Source organism: Pinus tabuliformis, chromosome 1_1, assembly GCF_031772625.1.
Source record: "Pinus tabuliformis cultivar Carrire ecotype Pingquan chromosome 1_1, CPIR1, whole genome shotgun sequence".
In the NCBI taxonomy this organism is placed as follows: Eukaryota; Viridiplantae; Streptophyta; class Pinopsida; order Pinales; family Pinaceae; genus Pinus; species Pinus tabuliformis.
Window position 1 is genome coordinate 312374019 of NC_142297.1, and position 21156 is coordinate 312395174.

The window sequence follows — 21156 nt, forward strand, 5'->3', positions numbered from 1 at the left end:
TCATATGGTCCTAGCCAGCGAGTCTGGAGTTTCCCCGGGAAGTCCTGGAACCGAGAATCGTATAACAGAGCCCAATCTCCTTCATGGAAGACTTTATTCTTTATAAGTGCATCGTGCCACTTAGCTCGCTGCTGTTGGATTAATGCTGTGTTTTGTAATGCAGAGAGCCTAACCTCATCCAATTCGTTGATTTGTCGTAGTCGATTGATCTGTGCCTCATTCAGATCTAGGCCGACCTCTTGTGCAGTTCGTAGTGTTTGGATCTCAAATTCGATAGGAAAAATTGGTTGTTTCCCAAACACCAATTGATAAGGTGAATAGCCTGTCGTACTTCTCCATGTGGTTCTATAAGCCCACAGAGCTTCAGGTAGCCGAGAAGCCCAATCACGCCTGTGTGATGCGATGGTCTTTGTTAAGATTGACTCAATTATCTTGTTACTGTTTTCTACTTGTCCATTTGCCTGCGGATGGTAGGGGGTAGTAATCTTATGTTGGATATGATAATTGTTAAGTGTTGCAGCTAGTTTGTTTCCAACAAATTGTGGTCCACCATCTGTAATCACTTCTCTTGGAAGTCCGTAACGTACAAACAAATGGAACAAAAATTGTATTACCGAATCTTCTGTAGCCCTAGCTAATGATTCAGCCTCAACCCATTTAGTAACATAGTATGTTGCTACCAAGATGTATGTCCTTTGGTTTGAGGGTGGATTAATGGGTCCGACGAAATCGAGAGCCCATCATTCAAATGGCTCAATAACCAGTTGTGGTCTCAGAGGCATTTCATCAGCTTGACCAGGTTTTCCTGCTCGCTGGCAGCTATCACAGGCCTGCACAAATTTTTTCGCGTCCTTAAAGATTGTGGGCCAATAGTACCCTGCCTGTAGTATCTTATGTGTTGTTCTCTTGTCGGCAAAGTTCCCCACGCATGGTCCACTGTGACAAGCCTTTAAGATGTCTAGGATCTCATCCTCTCGAATACACCTTCTGATTTGCATGTCTGCCCCTGTATGGAATAAATGGTCTCCAATCCACGAAAATCGTGTGCTTTTTTGAACAATTTGTTTTCGTTCCTGAGGGGTTAGGTGTTTGGGTAACTTACCCACTGCAAGGTAATTGGCGACGTCAGCATACCAGGGTGTGCGAACGGCAATGGAAAACAGATGTTCGTCAGGGAATTGATCTTCCACGGCTGCTGCTTCGCTTGATTTGGGTATTCTTGAGAGGAAGTCGGCTACAGGGTTCTCCTTGCCGGGTCGATCCTTAATTGTGATGTCAAACTCCTGCAACAGGATCAACCATCGAGTTACTCTAGCATTCGTGACAGGTTTGTTTGCTAGATATTTAATAGCAGAGTGATCTGTATATAACACAACAGGGTAACCTGTAATATAATGCCTAAATTTATTAACAGCATGGATTACGGCCAAAAATTCCTTTTCAGTAACAGTATAATTGAGTTCGGCAGAGGATAAATTCTTGCTAATATAGTAAATAGCGTATGGCTTCTTATCCTCTTCTTGTCCTAGGACTGCACCGATTGCTGTATCCAAGGCGTCCGATGAGATCTGGAATGGCAGATTCCAGTTTGGTCCTCGAAGGACTGGAGCAATTGACAGCAACTTTTTCAATTTTCTAAAAGCCTGGTCGCATTTATCTGTCCACAAAAAATCGACATTACCTGTCAGAGCATACAGAGGTGCTGCAATTCGTGAATAATGTTCTATAAAACGTCTATAATATCCGGAAAATCCAAGGAAACTACGTACCTCTGTTTGAGTAGTGGGGGTAGGGATGAGCAAAAGAATCTGAATTTTAGCAGGGTCTACCTGGATGCCAGCTGCTGAAATGTAGTGCCCTAGGATGATTCCTTCCGTCATCATCATGTAGCACTTCTCGTGGCTCAGGCAGAGTCTGGTAGCAATGCAACGTTGTAAAACTTTTTCCAGGGTATCCAGAGCTGGATCAAATTCATCCCCATACGGTGTGAAGTCGTCCATATACACCTCAAGTCCATCGTTTATTAGATCTGCAAAAATACTGAGAATAGCCCTTTGAAATGTAGCAGGGGCGTTACATAGGCCGAAGGGTAATACACGATAGGCAAACGTTCCCCAGGGGCACGTAAAGGTAGTTTTATCCTGGTCTTCAGGGGCAATTTGGATTTGGTTATATCCACTGAAGCCATCCAAAAAGGAGAAAAATTTCTTCCCTGCTAACGTGTCCAATACTTGATCTATAAATGGGAGGGGAAAGTGATCCTTTTGTGTAGCCTTGTTTAACTCCCTGTAATCGACGCAGATCCTCCATTTTCCGTTTTTCTTTGGTACCACCACGAGGGGAGAGACCCATTTACTGTCAGAGATAGGGTAAATAAAGTTAACATCTAAGAGCTTCTGAAGTTCATCTTTCACTATCTCTTTTAGGTGTGGGTTGAGTCTCCTTTGTGGCTGACGGACAGGTCTTGCGTCTTTCTCTATATAAATGTGATGGGTGCATAATTGAGGATCAATCCCCTTCATGTCGGGGTAATCCCATGCAAACGCATCTTTGTATTTTTGTAACAGATTAACAAGTTTTATCTCTTGATCTGGTGTAAGATTGGCGTTAATATTCAGAGTTTTACCAGGTTCAATTTCCACTACTTTAGTATTAGCAACAGCAGTTACTGGTATTGTCTGATCATGCGGATCTTTTAAGGGATCTTCTTCTAGCTCGTTGTCAAATGCTGCCTCTATCATAAGACACTGCATATGTTTTCTAGCTTCAGTTTGACTAATAAAATTGTTAATGGCGTCGTCTTCTGTTTGATCCTTGAAGTCTAACGCCTTCTGTATGGTTAATGGAGATCTGATGTTGTTAGCGAGATATGATACAGGATTTTTAATCATTGGCAGGCTTGGCTGAGCTGGAGGGTACAGAATTAAATTTTTGACATTGGGTCCTTTAGCTATAGTCATGTTTCCCTGCCGACAGCCAATGTAGGCATCGGCAGTAGCAAGCCAGGGTCTGCCTAGGATTAACGGATGTCCATCTAGTCGGGTTTTAGGATTAATTACTAGGAAATCTGTGGGATACTCCCATGAATCTACGGAAACCATGACATCATTCAGAGTACCTTCTGGTCGAACCACAGATCGATCCGCCAATTCTAACAGAGTAGAGGTAGGTTCTACTGATGTAATGCCAAGCTTTTGGCAGGTGGAGGTTGTCAAAATGTTGATTGCAGCTCCCAGGTCGACTAGAGCGTTAGTCAGGGTTTGGCCATAGATTTGAACGGTTACAATTGGGTTCCCGGGATCTTCATATTTGATAGGTGTTTCCTTTCCTGATAATAGATCGGATAAAGTACCAACTACTTGGACTCTAGGGTTAGTATTTGTATTCCTCCTTGATTTTTTGATGCATAATTCCTTTATGGTTTTCGCATATATAGGAATATCTTGTATAGCTTGGAGGAATGGAATCTTTATATACAAATTTTGTAATTCTCCCAGAATGTCAAAGTCTGGAGGTTGTATAGGTCGAGATATGACTAATCGTTCTGGGAAAGGAGGAGAGGATTTGCTTGCTTGTTTATTGTTTTGCTCTTTGTTTTCATCCTTCCGTTGTGGGGGTTGTTCTACAGGTACCTGATTTTCAATATGAACCATTTTGTCTCCCTCTGTTTCTACTATTCGTCCCGATCTTAACTGAAGATCGTTGCACTCCCTTAGGTCAGACTCAATCTCTGATGTGTCTATGATTTGAATGGATTGGACTGGCCTATTATTAGGATTGGGGTTGGGTTGGGCTGGGAGTTGCGGTCTCAAATTAGACTGGGAATTTTGTGGTAAGGCTGGCAGAGTTGGTTGCGGGAGTGGGATTGATCCTGCTGGCTGATATGTCGGTCTTGGCCAGCTTGTCTGCCAGGATGAGCCTTGCGAAGTGGAAGGGGTCCACTGTGGAGGATAGGAACTATTCTGCCAATATGGTGGAGGATAAGGGCAGTTTGGCCAACCAAATTGGGACATCCAAGGACTCGGAGTAGGAAACATTTGTGGTGACCAATTTGAAAACGGGGGTTGGGACTGATTTTGCCACATGTTCTGTTGCTGAGTGTTGAACTGCGGGGGTTGAAAAGAAGAGGAGGGGTCTGAAAACATACCTGGTTGCCTAGGCTGCCATTGACGACGCTGGTTAACAAAATATGCTGGTTCTGACTCCTCTTCTGCTTCTTTGTATACTGCCTTCAGACCAGGAAGTGAAGGGCAGCTTTTGGTCAGGTGGTCCTTGGTGCAGATAGCACATATTTGGACTGTATCCAGCGGGCATTCTTTGTGGCTGTGCTTCTTCCTACATCGTGGGCAAAAGATGGCTAGATTCTGCTCTGCCTCAGCTTGCTTCTGTTTAGCCTGCACAATGTCAAGTTGTGTAGTTAGTGTTCCCAGGATATCAGTTTTAAAATTTTCTAGCAAATTTCCAAGTTCCACCCGTGTTACTCCCTCTGTTAATGTTCTGTTATCTCTGGGGAAGCGATCATATTCCGCTGGTTTTATCCTCGTGCTGCCTCTTGAGCTCCTGATACACAGATCAATGATATCAGCAAAACTTTCCTGATAAATGTCTCCTTTCCCCATGATGTTTAACGTTTCGATCCATTGCTCTCTCATACCTCTAATTAATGCAGTTTTCAACACGTTGTCAGGCAGAGGTAGTGATGCATAAGGGGATCTTTGCAAGTTATATTGGAAACGTTCCACGTATTCTTCTAAGGTTTCGTTTGGTCTGGCTGACATTTGAAAGATTTCATCTTTTAGTTCCCTTGACCTACAGTAATCTTGGTATTTCTTTAAAAAGGCTTCTTTCATTTGGTCCCAATTGTTAATAACCCCACCACCTAAGCCCATAAACCATCTCAACGCAGCCCCTTTTAATGTAGAGGGGAACAGTTTCAGTTTCTGGGGATCGGTGGTGTAGTCGTATCCTCTACATAATACATCAAATTCGAACAAGAATGCGTCCGGATCTTCTGATGTGAGGCCATGAAATGTGGGAATATGCTGGAGAGGGATGGCTTTCATGGGTGCATTTGCTGCAGAATCTACTATCGGATATTGCAATGTGGAGGTCTGGGTGTTTGGCTGATTCTGCGCCATGGGATCAAATATATGCCAGTAATCTTCAGGGATTTCCAAGAGAGTGTTCCTTGGTTGAGGAGGGATAGTCTTAACAGGGATTGTCTTGACACCACTCCCTTGATCAGGGATGATAATGGCCCCAACTGCCTGCGGTGAATGAATTCCTTCAACAAGGATTTTCGCAGTGCTTCCCTTGTCTGGGCTATTCAAAGACTGGTTTAATTCAATAGGAGATCTAGGTTCCTCAATTTCCCCTGTTTCTCCTTCTCCTTCACAAAGGTTACTTTGGGTCCCTTCGTGCAGTGGTCCAGGAGTTGAATTTTCAATTTCTTGGAAATCCTGCTCCTCTGTTCGACTATGCACCTCAGCAAAAGCTTCGGATGGTGATCCAGAGGCCTGAAGGGAACTAGTAGGCTGTCTAGAATTAGCTTTCTTATATCCTACTGATGGCTGAGAGTCGGCTTTCTTGTAGATTTCGTCTATAAAGGTCGTTCGTCCAAGGGTCACCGGCCCCTTGGCTTTGGATGGAGGCTTTTGATCTTTTTCTAACTTTTTCTGCTTAGTCATGCACTCCAATTAAACTACTAAATCCTATTTAACTGGCAATTCTACTAAGAGAGCGGACGGTGGAGCAGGGCTTTTACATGCTCCGTACGCAGGTTCTTACCTTCCGTTTTTAAAATCCAACTCCCTCCTAGCAGATTTGCGCACTACTCTATAAAGGACAAATGGCTATTACTCCTTCCCCGGCAACGGCGCCAAAATGTAGAGCTATAACTAGGGTCTCTCACACCACCAATTATTCCACATTATTAAGTCAATCCGGGATCGTTTTGTTCTTGCAAGGAGTAACTCAATCCGAGGCTATTCTGTCCAAGTAGTGCTCGGCAGTATAGCGTTCTAATAACTTGAAAGGAAACAAACAATAAGTTGTAACTAAACCAATTCAGGAAATGAAATCACATAAGGCAGATGATCAGTCAAGGGTACGGAACCAATAACCCTTCCCTTTAGAAACTGATAAAGAAAGAAAACCAAAGCATGGGCTTATAGGTCAGGGAGCTAGGCAGCGTCTTGCTGGGCTCACGACAGCCTTAGGCCTGCTATCACGCAAAAGCAATAAAGGCAGATTGGCGAAAGTAAACTGGAACAGCAATTCAGTAAAGAAATGGAACAGCAGTAAAGAAATGGAACATCAAACTATCATAAACAGGAAACGTCAATCATATAAAATGGAACAGCAAACTATCATAAACAGGAAACGTCAATCATATAAAATGGAACAGCAAACCCAAATAGAACAGCAAATCCAAATGGAACAGCAAACCTAAAAGGAACAGCAGATCCCGAAGTATGTACACGGTCTATACTACTGCAGCGATCCGAGAGTAATGTGTGATGTGACTGTGTTTCTGAACAAGATAATATTATCTTCAAGCCTCACAAATACTTATCTCATATGAATCCAATAATGATAACATTCATACCAATATCTTGCTGTAGAAATGCAATTCGAATAGATTCAGTTGTGTAATACAGAGACGTGAATTAAAGAACTTATTCAGATTTCAAATATTAATTAAGAAACATAGTCTATCAGAACAAAGAGATATCGGATTACTGTAATGAAAGAAATATGCAAACCACACAAATCACCGTATGATACAACAGCGAGTGACCGTCGGAGCTGGGCCCTTGGCTACGATGGTACACTGCTTAGAGTTACTTCAGATGTAGAAACGAAGTGAACACCAAATCCTTTATATTGATTGCATTAACAAAAGTGTACAAAATCAGATCTTACAAAAGCTCAGTGATCAAAATCGTTCTGAGTTTTTTTAATTAAAATAACAGTCGTCCCCCCACGCTCGGTGGCGTGGTACCTTTATATAACAGAAATGACGGAGATGTCTAGATACAAAAGATAAACTTAAAGCAGCGATCCCTCGGGATCGAAGATCCTGAGGGATTCGCTATTCGTTCGGGTCTCCTCTTTCCTTCTTGCGTTCTCCGTCACGATATCCTGCGTCCTTTTCCTGGATTATTCGGCTCCCATTTTGCTTGATCTTGTCCGCATCCGGTTCCCTGTCGACGGGGCAGCAGTTACTTTCCTTGCGCTTCTCGTTTTTACTCGATAATCCCCTATTTCCGCGTCCTTCTGCATAGAAAACATCGATTATTAGTAATTAAGCTTCGTTTGCCCATTTTCACACAATTTACCAAAACCCTTATGTTTTTAGGCTCAATATGCAGAAAAGATTAGAAATAGTATTGAAAAACCACTAGATTACTTATCAAAAAGCATACCTTCCAGGTGCTCCACACTAGTAACACCAAAAAATTGTACACATGTTAGTACAATCCAAAAGACACTAAAAGTTTCCCGCAGAATGCACAAGTGGACATTTTCCAGCCGAATACATTATGAAGTTTAAAAAATCAAAGTTCTCATAAGGTCCAAAGTTTATGAAGGAAAAACAATTAAGCCCGCGCTTTTATTTCTTCGATAAACACGCGCATGAAGAATAACCTCCAAAATTTGAGTTGTTGCAAAAAAGGATGACTCAACGATCCGATACCACTTTACATACTTCGAGCCCATTCTCTGACATGAGTTCAGTCCAATACAACCGAATTCCGGACGCCTTGGAGATATGCAGCCCTCAATGGAATCATCTTGTCCTACTCATGTGTCTTTATCATACATGTACCAAGAGAGGGAAGAAGGAACCAAGATTTTTCTATATAAACAGGCAATGGGAGAACCAAAACATGAGACATTGTTATGCTGACCAAATTGTTGTTTGAGAAAACCACCATTGTTGCATTATTGAAGACAAAGAAGGGGAGAGCACTAACATGTTGGTCATATTGCTTCTAAGAAACCCATCATCTTAGTCAGAGAAGAGGAATCCACCATTGGAGAGTCTTCACACTTCTTTGAGAGAGAGGAGAAACTTGAAAAGATATTGAGGAAAGAAACCCCCTTGCTGATGGATTTTGAGCCCCGTAGCTCAAATAATTCTCTTCAAGTGTTTAAGATTCATCTATTATATTCAATCTCTACATCTAGCAATCAATAAAGGGAGATTTTTCCATATATTATTGATTTTTTTGCTCCATTTGAGCATTGTTTTGTTTATGTTTATGTCTACATTGTTTCCACTATTTACAATGTTGTGTTCATTTAGGTTTTTCCACTAACAACACTAATTTTCACTGTGATCCTTTGTAGGGAACAATGAATTGCTAAAGGGGTTTCCTTTGGTACACTTGTGGTCCAAAAACACTACAAAACATGCAAAACAATCTTGTTGTAGCTACTAATCCTATCGTTCCCTTGCGCTTTCCTGCTTTGCTTGGCCTTCTTTTCCAAATCCAATGAAAACTAGAGTGCTCCTAGAATGCTCCAACAATGCTCCAAGATTTCTCTATGTGTGAAAGAGTATGAGAGAGAGAGAATAAAGAGAGAGCTCCAAGCTCAAACTAACAAAAGGTTACCATACTGACCAAAAGCTGTGAACTGATACTCATAAGCCTTCTATCATTGAGGCCTATTTTCTTCATTTTTCCTTCAATTTTCCTCACATGCAACTTTGTGACCTTTCATCTTCGTTTTCTCCTATTTCCCATTATTTTCATAAATAAAATGCCAATTAATGTCGTTTTTTCTTTGTTAATTCCTTTTCCACTTTCCTTAGCCATTAATTAATCACCAGTGATCCCCATCACTATGTTTTTCCCAATATTTAGTTTCGAATACGTGCCCCATGACCGTAGTCTTATTTTTATTTTATTTTTACTTAGGAATTCAACTAGGGTTGTTACACACGTGGACAATCGAGATGAAAAGACATTAATTAAAAATTATTTTTCTAGTCCTTCATCACCACGTTGCCATGACTCTTTGCATTCCCTTGTTGAAAAGTGTGCAACAAGAAATGCTAAAAATAGAAATTGCAAAAAACAACACTTCTATAAATAGTCAGGCTATAAATAGCAGTTCAGCCATTGGAGGTCTTAGCTACAATGGGTGAAAAGTGAAAGTGCTAAAAATAGCATTTCAAGATCCCTTCTTATTTTAGTCAGTCCCTGGACTAAACATAGGAAGTAAATTTCGAATTTGATATCAATAGTAGTTTGGAAATTAATTAATTAATTCATCTTGAGTTAATTAGTTAAGGAAAACCAAACTTGAATTCTATGTGAGGACATGCAACAGTTTCTCCATTAATTGAGGAATTTAACCTTCAGTTAAATAGATGAGGATGAGTTGTAATATTGAGTTGTAATCATTTGACTTAGTTTAACTTAGTCAAGTCCAGTTAGATTAATTTAATAGTTTGTTAAATTAATGAGAGTTTAGTTAGTTAATGCTTGCATGCATGTAACTATTGCATTTCAGATAATTGAGTATTCACTCATGGATAACTCATGCATGTCAGTTCAGTCAGAGACCCAGTTGAGATCAGATGGAGGGATAGTGTACTATCAGTTGCTAGGATATTCCTTGGTGAATATTCCTTGCATGCAGAAGGAATATTATTCCTTATGGATTGTGTAGTTGGACCTGAGGTTACAGTGAGTGTGATGAGGCCAATTCACACATGTGATATCATTGGACCCCAATCAATACTGCGCAAGGAAATAGGAGGCTTGGAGGGCTTGAGGAAGATAGATTCTATGTCTATTGAGTCTGTGAGCTGTATTGTTGATTATAGAGAGAGCAGGATAGCTTGAGAGTTGATTCTTTTTGTAACTTGAACAATATTTCCACTTGTATGATAATACAGAGATGGGGTTTTAGGTTGGTGCTTTCCCCAGTGATATATCTTCGTGTTATGGTTGATTACTTCTCATTCTCAGTTATATCTGTTCATGCTTGATCTTGCTTATGTTCGATTAAGCTTCTGCTAAATTGTTTGTAGAAGTAAATCAAGTGTTTTGCTTTATTACATTGCATTACCAGGTGATCTACAGTGGAAATTTCTACATCCCTCTCATCGTAGTCATCGATCTAGCTATTAGATGAAGAATATTCGGGCAACAATCAATCCTGGCCCTTGATAAATAAGTAAAAATGAAATTCATGCGATTGATGTCCACCTAAGGTTGAAATATATATGCCTATCGATGAAAAATATTTTTGGTTAGATTGTCTTTTTTGTTGTTTAATATTTATTTTTGAATACATAAATGGTGTAGCACCCTTTGGGCACTCAAATTATGGAAGGATCATAGGTTAAACCTATTATTCCAACAAATTCCTATAGAATTTTAGGCAAATTTAACTAAAAAGACCTTCAAAACATAGAACAGTTAGACTACAACGAAATGATATGCCATGTTTAGGGTACAACATATGAATAGGGCTATTTTCTTCTTGTAATTTTACGTATATATATATATATATATATATAGAGAGAGAGAGAGAGAGAGAGAGACCACCATATGTTCAAAGTTGGAGGGATTTATATATTAGGGGTATGATTGTTCTTAGTGAGGTGATATGCTGGCATGTATAGACACTATAACATAAACATAACAATACAACAAGCATTAGTGTGTCATACCAACATTATAGCTTGACTTGTATGTGAGATGATACATCCTACATAATATAGTGTATGAACTAAATTAACTTCCCTGTAGCTCCATGCATGGTTATATATATATATATAGATATATACCCAAAATTTATATCTTTGTGATTCCACAATTGAAATAAAGCCCTAGATTTTGATGATTTAAACAAAAAGACCTTCCATGCAAATTCCACCTTTAAAGATTCAAAGGAAAGGACTTTCCATGCACATTCCACCTTTTACTTTTTCTACATAATTTTGAATATTACTTCTTGTAGAATTTTATGTATTGATAATAGCAATTGAAATAAAACCCTATATTTTGAATGATTTAAATAAAAATACTTTCCATGCAAATTCCATCTTGAATTATTCAATTAAAGAGAGATTCCATGCACATGTCATCTTTTACTTTTTTATATATAATTGGAATAATACTTAGAAATAAGAGACCTTTCATATACATTCTACCTTTTCCTTTTTCTATATAATTGGAATAATACTCATTATTGAAGATTAACTCAATGATATTGATTGAAATAAAGTCTTAGATTTTAAATACTTTCAACAAAGAAATTTTCAATACAAATTCCACTTGAACAATTTAAAAAAAGAGATATTCCTTACATATTCCATCATTTATTTTTTCCACATATTTTAAATAATACTCACTCTACAAGGTGTTGAATGATTTAAACAAAGAGACCTTCTATCCACATTCCACCTTTTAAAATATGAATAATATTCAAACAAAGAGACCTTCCATACACATTCCACCTTTTGAATTTTTTGTATAACTGGAATAATACTCCTTCTTTAAGATTAATTTAATGATATTCATTGAAATAAAGACTTAGATTTTGAATAATTTCAGAAAATAAGTATTCTATACAAATTCCACCTTGAATGATGTAAATAAATAAATCTTCTTTACATATTCTGTTTTTATTTTTTTACATAATTGAAATAATACTCAGTCTACAAGGTGATGTCTAAATGACATCACTATAAATAAAACCCTGGATTTCTATGGTTTAAACATAAAGACTTTTCATACACATTTTACATTGAATAATTTAAACAAAGAGACCTTCCATACAAATTCCACATTTTTCTTTTTTTCTTAAAATTGAAACAATACTTTTCTTGAAAGATATATTTCAATGGCTAGTCAATTGAAATAAAATATCATATTTTCAACCATCTAAAGTTCCCATTTAACAACTTAAATCATATAAATTCCACTCTTATTTTGCTATAAAATTTGAACAATACTTTTCTTGAAAGTTATGTCTTAATAACTCATGAAACACTATTTTCAACAATTTTTTTTTCAATAATTTAAATTTTCCAAACAACTTCCTTTTATCAATGTTACTTTGTGTTGCAATTATATCAAAATCTTGATAAGAAAGGCATTGCATAAGCATAGAAATATTACAAATGATACATCAGTGTCAAAGCAACTATAAATGTTTTACAAAAATACTAATAATTTACTTTTATTCGAATTTGTTTAAGTGTTAGATCAAAAACTCTTAAAAATTGAGAGAGTGAACATGATTACACACAAATCACACATTATATTTTATTGATCACAATGGTTATATATATATATATAGGAATAAATGACTCTTATAGATCTTAGAATAGTGGATCTAGATTTCTAAAAATAGCTAATAAAACTTGCAAAACCTAATTCCAATAATACATAGAAACTGAAAATTACAATGCACAATGATGCATGGAAACATTAATTCCAAGTAAAACATGCTTAAAAAAGGAGATTGAATTATCTCACATGCTTAAAGAAAGCTATATTGGAAAAATGCCATCATTTTAATGCCCCTACAATGATTTTTGGCACTAGATAAAATATGTGTTACAAAAATCTCATTAACTTTTAGTAACTTTACCTGTATATATCATTTTTGGTATGTCCATAGTGCATAGTGAAACAAATTGTAAGAATGCATTCGATGAATTACAAAATCGACATTTTCAAATATTCTAGTAGAACAATGTTTTGAAACATACATTTTTTAATTCCAATTATTTTTGGAAAAAATATAATAAGGAATTCCTAATTTTATGAGGTTTCTCTATATTAATTATTATATTGTCCTAATTAAATATAAAGTTTCCATAAAAATCAAATTTGGCTAGTTTCTAAATTATAACATTTTTATTTTTTAGGTGATTTGCATACAACAAAGTTGTCAAATTCGAAATAGCTTCCTTAAGATGCCATCTATGAAAGAATATGATAATTTGACATTCTTTTGTTGTTCATTATGGTGTGATTTAACTAGTGTGGATAATTGAAAGGGACTTCAACTTTGACATTTGGAGCAATGTAAAATTATTCCTTATATTGGTTCTTGTATTAAATTTCATTTCAAGCATATGGGCTAAAATTTATTGGAATATATGTTTAATACTCTCAATCAATTATCAATATTGAACCCTTCCCAAGGCTTTAAACTTATCCTGGAAAAGTAATTCAAAAAACACCCTTTAGAAAAATGTTGATTGTTATGTCATGCTTGCGAGTTTGTTCTGACGATTTTGAAGGTTTGTCTTTGTGTGCATGAATTGTTTTCGCTTTGTCAACATCGGTCATACTCACACACCAAGTTGCATGCACTGTTGTGCAAGTGTCGTCACGGTCGTTCGAACATCTATCTCATGCGTCGCACTTGTTCTCGTAACCTTGATGTCAATCTCACTGAACGCATGTTGTCTTGTTAGTTTGAGGTGTCTTGTCGTCGATTCATGCTAAATGTGTGGCCACAATGTCATGTATGCACAAGTTCACTTGCTCTCACACGTAGCCATTTTCCCTAAAAATCTGTCGACTGGACAACCCTCCTTCAAATGGACCCCGCCTGAGCTACAATGCGCAGTCTCAGCTCTCAGTGACCCTGCTTTGCTGCCCAGAACTTCACAAAGCTTGAGGCTGTCTTCTGAGGTAGCATGCACTGCGTAATCCTAGAAGTGAGCCAACTGATTCTCTCCAAGAGCTACGCAAAAGTTGTCCCCAAGTCCGATCCACTCCACGCTTCCTGCAACATCGCTCATCAAGCCTCCCTCTGGTCTACTGGAAAACCTGAACTGGACTATGACCTGAGGCTGCATTGCTCACCAAAAATATGCATAAATTGCCCAGCTGACTACACTACATTGTCTGTAGAAATTGCGCAATCATGTGAATCGAGCCCCTACTGCCTGTAACTGCATTGTTCCAAGGAATTGCATAGATTTGGCTGGCATGCCCTCTTGTTGACTTTCCCTGCTCTCCCTCTGAGAATTGCGTAGATATGACTCGCATGCCCCATGTTGGCTCGTCTTACTCTCCCTTCGAAAATTGTGTAGTTTTGATAGGAAACCTCCCTGCTGCCCCGCTCTGCACTCATCCCATAAACTACTTGTCAAACACTATCCCTCAGAAATGCGCAGTTATGACCAATAGCTCCTTGTAACCCAATCCAACCTTGCTTTGATAAACTGCGCAGAAATGTTTGCTAGTGCCTCCTTCTACCCGCTTTGTCTGCCTCGGAGAAACTGCACAGATTCCCACCTAGATCCCCGGATGATCTGCCCAGTCCTCATCTTGAAAACTGCAAAGAATTTTCTAGCAGTTCCTCCTGATACCCTACCTTGTCTTCCTCCCAGGAACAACATAATTCTGCTTCCCAACCAGGTTCTACCTCGCAACTGTCATAGCTATCCTGGATTGCACAAATCTTCCTCCCAGTGACATCTGCGTAGTTTTTCCCGACAATGCTTTCGAGCCTCACACCTTGGCCTGAGTTGTGCTCTGCGCAGTTTCAGTGCCTTGTCCCTCTCCCTGACACCTGCACTGAAATGGAAAACAATGCATCATGTTAGACTAGGAGATTTCTAGATTAATGTCGGCTCGTCATGAGCGATTGCAAGAATAGGTATATTGATTAAACATGGTAGGACGACAAAAGGGATGAAGAAGGAGCGCATGCTAGAAGACTTGCTCGCAGTTGAACGAACGCATGAAGTACATCGAACAATAAGCAAAAGGGACACATACACGAGCACCATCCAGCAAGACCAAGACCATCAAAGACCCCGCACACTTTTCTATGCGGATGTGAAGACACGTTACACTGAGAGCACACCCATCACCCAACAACACAGTAGCTCAATGCAAACACCATAGTCAGCCAGTACATGTCAACAACTTCATGTTGAATTATGTCATGAGTTGTCTCGGCCACATCACTATTATTGGCCATACTCGCTGTAATAAAATGTAATGTAATGTGAAAGTCCAAGAGACGCACATATTAAGTTGAAGAGTCATGTTAGTTGAAAAGACATAGGAAGTCAAACAATCATGAGGGAAGTCGAAGGGTCACAAGGGTCAGTTACCCCCCTTGGCTATATATACCCCCTCATTGTATGAGCAAAGGAAATTTCACCTTGGCTCCTCCCACATAGCCTTGAGAGTTTGTAGTTTGTTCTTTGAGGAGCGAGGAGTGGCTCCAATGTCCCACTACTGGGGCTAGTGATGTATGGTGTACATATGTGTCTTGGAACTTTTTCTTAATTCAGAATCCTGTCTCACGTGATCATGTTTTCACAAATGTTTTATATCCATTTGTCAGACTATTCTTTAAATGTTTGTAATGCATGTTTGCTTAACCTGTACTAAGATAGTTGAAATACTTTGGTTATTTTAGTACTTACATTGTTGACGATGTGTTGTATTATTTATCACTGTTGTCTCGTTCGTGTGGGCTACTCCATCGGACACTAGATAGACAATCCTTGTGTTTTCTTGGTTTTAATGACCGTCACCCCCGTGTGGACTACTCCGTTGGACAGTGTACATTTTTTCCCTTGAACTTTGGTTTTCACGACTGCCGCATCCGATGTGGACTATTCCCCTTGGCGTTGGACAGACCCTTGTTGTTTATGGGAGCATGCTGCCCTAGGGAGATCTCTTCGGATTTTTCAGGTTTGTTTGAAATATTCACCTTTATGGTAGGTGAAATGTTTTACATGTTCCCTTCCTTGAATGCATTAGGTGCTGGGATCGGATTTTTGAACCAATCTACTTTTCCTGGTGGGAGAAAGTCTTTTGATTCAATGGCGCAAATGTTGTGGGTCTGTACACTGTTGGGAACATTTTTTATTTTTATTTTTTATTTTTTTATTTTTTTATTTTTTTATTTATGTTTATTTTTTATTTATTTTATTTATTTATTTATTTTTTGTTAGGGTAGAAAATCCGGTTGATGGTGCATGGCATCCCAAGGATATTCAAGTTCTGTCATGGCTTCGAGAATATCTTCGTCTGAATGAAAAATATTATCCAAATTTGACTTGGGGCATTCCAGGTCTTGAATCTGAGATGTGATCTTGGTTGTGTTGGTGGATAAGCAAGAATATGATTCATTGGTTGAGGTCGTAGTACCCAGAGAGGTTGATAAAGTGCAAATTGGGTGGTTTTGTATCTTGAAGTTGGTACCACTGTTGAGGTGGATTTTGCCGTCTTGACACCAAAAAATGATGAGTAGACAACACGAATCGTGGTTCCTACGGATGAGGAAATAAATCGTATATGGTGTTGTGTGTCGTCAGCATTGGGTGGTGGCAGAATCTCAGTTATGGGAGACTGCGATTGTCTGGGAGGAAGCTCTTGCATTCTTGTTGGTGTACAAGGGGAAAGAATAGCTTCTTCCATAGGATTCTGTTTTTGAATGCTAAGATGTCGAAATGTATGTAACATAGGGAATGCCTTATTTCTATGAGTCGTATTAGTACAGATTCTACATACCTACCTCATAGTACAGGTTGTTGATGCCTCGCTACCTTATGGAAAATAAGATTTGTATTGGTGGTGGTAGGGGGGATAAGATGACATGGATATGGCTTTGTTGTTGGTTTTCGTTTCTCCTCAAACACACACAGAACGGACCCTGATGCTTCATTCCTAGTGGGTGGAAAATGATTTGATGGTTCGGTCTCTAATCCGGCCAAATCATAATTCTATGCGATAAATCGCCACATGAATCCTAACAATGGAAAGAATTGAGAAATATGGGGACAACGTCGAACGTGATGGTTTCTCACACAAATTTGGAAAGTGTGATGTTTGTACCTTGATTTAATTGGTTGGGTGACATTGCGAACATGAAATAATCAATTGAATTCCTATAGATCAGGGAATTAGTTAATTAAATGTTTTGGTGTGTCGCATAGAGCACAAGTAGGTAACGGTGTGGTATATGTTTGTTGAGATCACCTCCGATCATGGTTGGAGGTTGATGGACCTATCGAAGGAGAGGAGAAAGAAGATTCTTCTCATATGATGTAAAAAATATTTTTGGAACCATCCTCTGTCGAGAGTAATGGGGAATTGGATTGGGTGAGTGCAACTAATGCATCCTGGTATCAAGGAACTTCAGGGAAACGATGGGTATAATTATCGTACTCTGCATAGATGGCACATTCGTGATTGGTGCATAATGCTTTAAGATGTGTGGGTGTGTTCTTCTTCTTGATAGGGGGGAGGGTTTACAAGATCTTTTGGGGCATGTATCAGAGCTTTAAGCTCTTTTAATTCACGACACTCATTGGTGGGGTGCCCTATGGTTTCACACAAGGCGTAGAGTTGAGGGACATTAGAGGAAGGAGCGTTTGGGGCTTCTGCCTTTTTACCTTTTTTATAATCCTTTGGTTTTATCTCAGCTAGTGTTGGTATTGACACTGCTTGTGGCATAGGCGCTACCTGGGTATGTGATGTATGGGGTGTCATATTATCCTCAGGAGGAATAGGGAATACCCCTATTGCAATGTAACCTTTTCTAGTTGGCGTGGCCCTGGGGACCAAATACCAGACTGGTATTATGAGGGCTATGCCAGGAAATGAGAGTGTTGCGATGCCTTACCCCATGTCTCAAAATAGTTTGGTTGATATCAATTCTAGAACCCTTCTTCCTCACTATTAATAAGCACTATGCCACTATATCACCACTTTTTGTGCCATTGTTTCACCATTGAGACTATTTGATTTTTTTTTTTTTTGAATTCCACACCTATATAGCATCAAGGAGTAATAGATAAGAGATGGGGGGGAGGATATAATAGAAGGGAACCCTCAGACACTAGGAGAATTCACAAACACCCTCTTATAGTTGACATCTTCAGAAACCACTAGTGGTCGGGTTTCTTTGAGCTGCTAAAGGGGTACGATGATGATGTTTCCCATGAATTTTCCATGGAATTACACTCTCAAGAGGAAGAAAGTGCCACAACTATTTTCAAAGGGTTGGCCATCTTTCTAAGTCTTGAAACCATCAGCCGAGTGACCATCTTGCCTCTAAGAGTTAGATGATGCAAAGAAGAGAAGCAAGTAAGTGTCACATTTAGGAAAAACTTCTTCATTTCAAAAGAGAAGCCTGTAAAAGACATGAATGGAGTGAGAAGAGAAAGTTTGCCTTACCCTTGGGATGAGGTAGCTTACCATATCCTTAAATATAGATCTTGTGAAGGGAGATTAAGTGTGGTTTATGCCTACCACTTCAGGCTACTCTAGGAGGTGATATTCAAGGTAGAATTATCCCTTTCTCAAAGACTTAGTGTCCCTCATTTCCTTCTGCAGTCAATCATGGATATGAGTCAGAAGGAAAGGGAAGGAAAACAACTGCATTTAGTTCACCATGGCCTCATGAAATTGATAATGGTAGATGATCTGAACCACTTGAGAATCCCTATCATATGGAACAAATTTGTGGACATGGATAGGGAGATTTTCATAGAAACACAAGTCCTCACACCACGAGAGACTTCAACCCCTAATGTTAGAGGAAGAGAAGGAAAAGAAAAGGAATAAGAAGGAGAAAAGACAGAGGAGGAAGAGGCAACAAGAACAAAAGAAGAAGAAAGAAAAACAGAGGAAAAAGATGTGGTAAAGACAGAGGAAGGAGAAGTAGAGATGAAAGGAGAAGAGGAGGAGAAGAAAGGAGACAAAGGAATAAGCCCCGAGGAGACTTCTCCACTCCAAGGAGCAGAAGACACTGAATAGGAAGTAGTTTCAACCTTAGCTACATTGGGCACTCCTGTTAAGCCCAATAGGTAGCAATCAAGACCAAGTCAAATGTATTTTAGAATTGGAAGGAGCACTAGAATTAGACAAGGGAAGCCACAAACTCCTACAAGGGTTCCTATAATTATTGATGAGTCATCCATAACATCTGTGGGTAGCCCTACCACTAGGTCTATCACCTTTAATAAGCCAAGGACACAATCTCCCTTTGAGGAAGAGGAAAAAGAAAAGCTACAGGAGGATATGGGTTTGCTACAGGAGAGACATGGTTTGCTACAGGAGGGGCAGAGTCTGCTACATGCAGGACATGGGAAGCTACAGGAGCACAAGAAACATTCACAAGTGGAAGCCACCACCTCAAAGACTGTTGAAAAATACCTACAAGAGCTCCAAGAACCTATCCCACAACCTAGCTTGAGCTCCTACTCCAAATTCATTGAAGGAGGAAGGATTATCCCTGAAAATTTTTCAATCCCACTCCTTTATGAGTTGGAGATAGAGAGAATTATAACCCACAGGTGGATGAAAAATGCTAAATCTAAGAAGGTAGAGGATATAGGCCTCGTGGAAGAAAAGGTCATTGAAATGGGCAAGAAGTTAAGAGATTTGAGAATGACAGAGTCTATGATGAAGGATAAACTACAGGCAAAAAACATGAGGTTGAGAGAGAGGTTGCAGGAGAAGAAAACACAACTTGCCACCATGTCATGTCACTCCATGGAAGCACTACAATACAGATAACCATCAAAGTCTTATGTCATTTTTCTTAAATAAAAGTGGCTGCAGTTCCAAATCAAAGCTTTGGCACAATATGGATCTTTTCCATTTCAGGACTACAAGAATTTCATTAAATTTTGCAACCAAACTAACATGGAAGACATAGCAAAATTGCTTGAATTTTACATGCACAACCTCATTTTGACAAATATGAATTTTTGGGATCCTAATTCAAGATTGGGAGATATGTAGCTGATGGATTTAGCATCTTGGATGACTCACGAGGAGACAAGAGATGAGGAGGTGAAAAGGGTAATGGCAAAGGAGGAAAAGGAACCATTGTATATTAGTGTAGAGTTAGTGAGCCCAAAGGTTTTCATTAGCAAGCATCGTCTCATCTCTAGTGATGCTACTTTAGCACCCAAATACATTGCTACCCAAGAGAAAGTCATTCTACACTTTGAAGACACATTCATGATGTTGGGAACAAAAAGTCTGCAAGCTTTCTAAAGGAGATGGCACGCATATGGCATGCCTTAAAATAACCACGGTTGATGGGACACTTATTCCAAGCTGAATTTTGGGCAAAAAAACAGTGTTGGGGATCACTTGTGGTTAATTAATGGCTAAGGAAATTGACTAAGGCTTTGGAAAGGAAAAATGACATTATGACACATTTATTTATGAAAATAATGGAAATTAGGAGAAAAGGGAGGTGAAAGGTCATAGGTTGCATGTGAGGAGGAAATTGAAGGAAAATAATGGAAAATGAAGAAAATAGAGGCCTCATTAATAAAAAGTCTTATGAGGATCAATTCACAGACTTTTGTCAGTTCAGTATTGGAGCTCTCCCCCTATTTTCTCTCTCTCATACTCTTGGACACTTAGAGTTTTCTTGGAGCACTCTTGGAGGGTGTGGCATACTTGGAGTTTTGGAGAAAGAAGGCAAAGGAAGAGTAGGAAAGCGCAAGAGGACATTGGGATCAACAACTACAACATGTTTTTCTTGTAGGTATTGAGTTGCATTGGCATGAAGCAAAACCCGTTGTAGTTTTGGCATGAAGCATTTCCTCCATGGTGTTTTTGGAATTGACGAATCCCTAGTTTAACTATGAAGATCATGAAAATTTATTATTATTATTTTAACAATGTTTATTTTATTCTTTACACTACTCAGAAAAAAGTTTGGATATGTTTAGTTTTTGAGATTTAGTTTGATCAACCCTTGATATAATATTTTAGTTTCCTTTTACCCTATAACACTTTATCACCCCACTATTTAATAATAATTAAATTTTGTTGCCATAATATCTTTAATAATAATGTCATTATTCTTCAAAATGATCTCCTCTTTTATCTCTGAATGGTCTAGCCAAGGTTGGGCATCCTTATGCCATCCCATTTGAGTTGAAGGTGTTTTTGGTTAGAGTTACAAACAATTTTAGGAAACCTCTCATGTTTGGTGTTATTTAACCTCTTCTTGTACATATGATATTGTTTCCATGCTTTCAATGGGGAAAGACATGCTTTGATGAAGAGGATATGACATTAGGGTGTATTTCCTTAATTCTCAACATAAACAAAATAAGTAACTATGAAAATTATTAAAATTGTTGTAATAATAATTAAAAAAAGGTGTTATGTC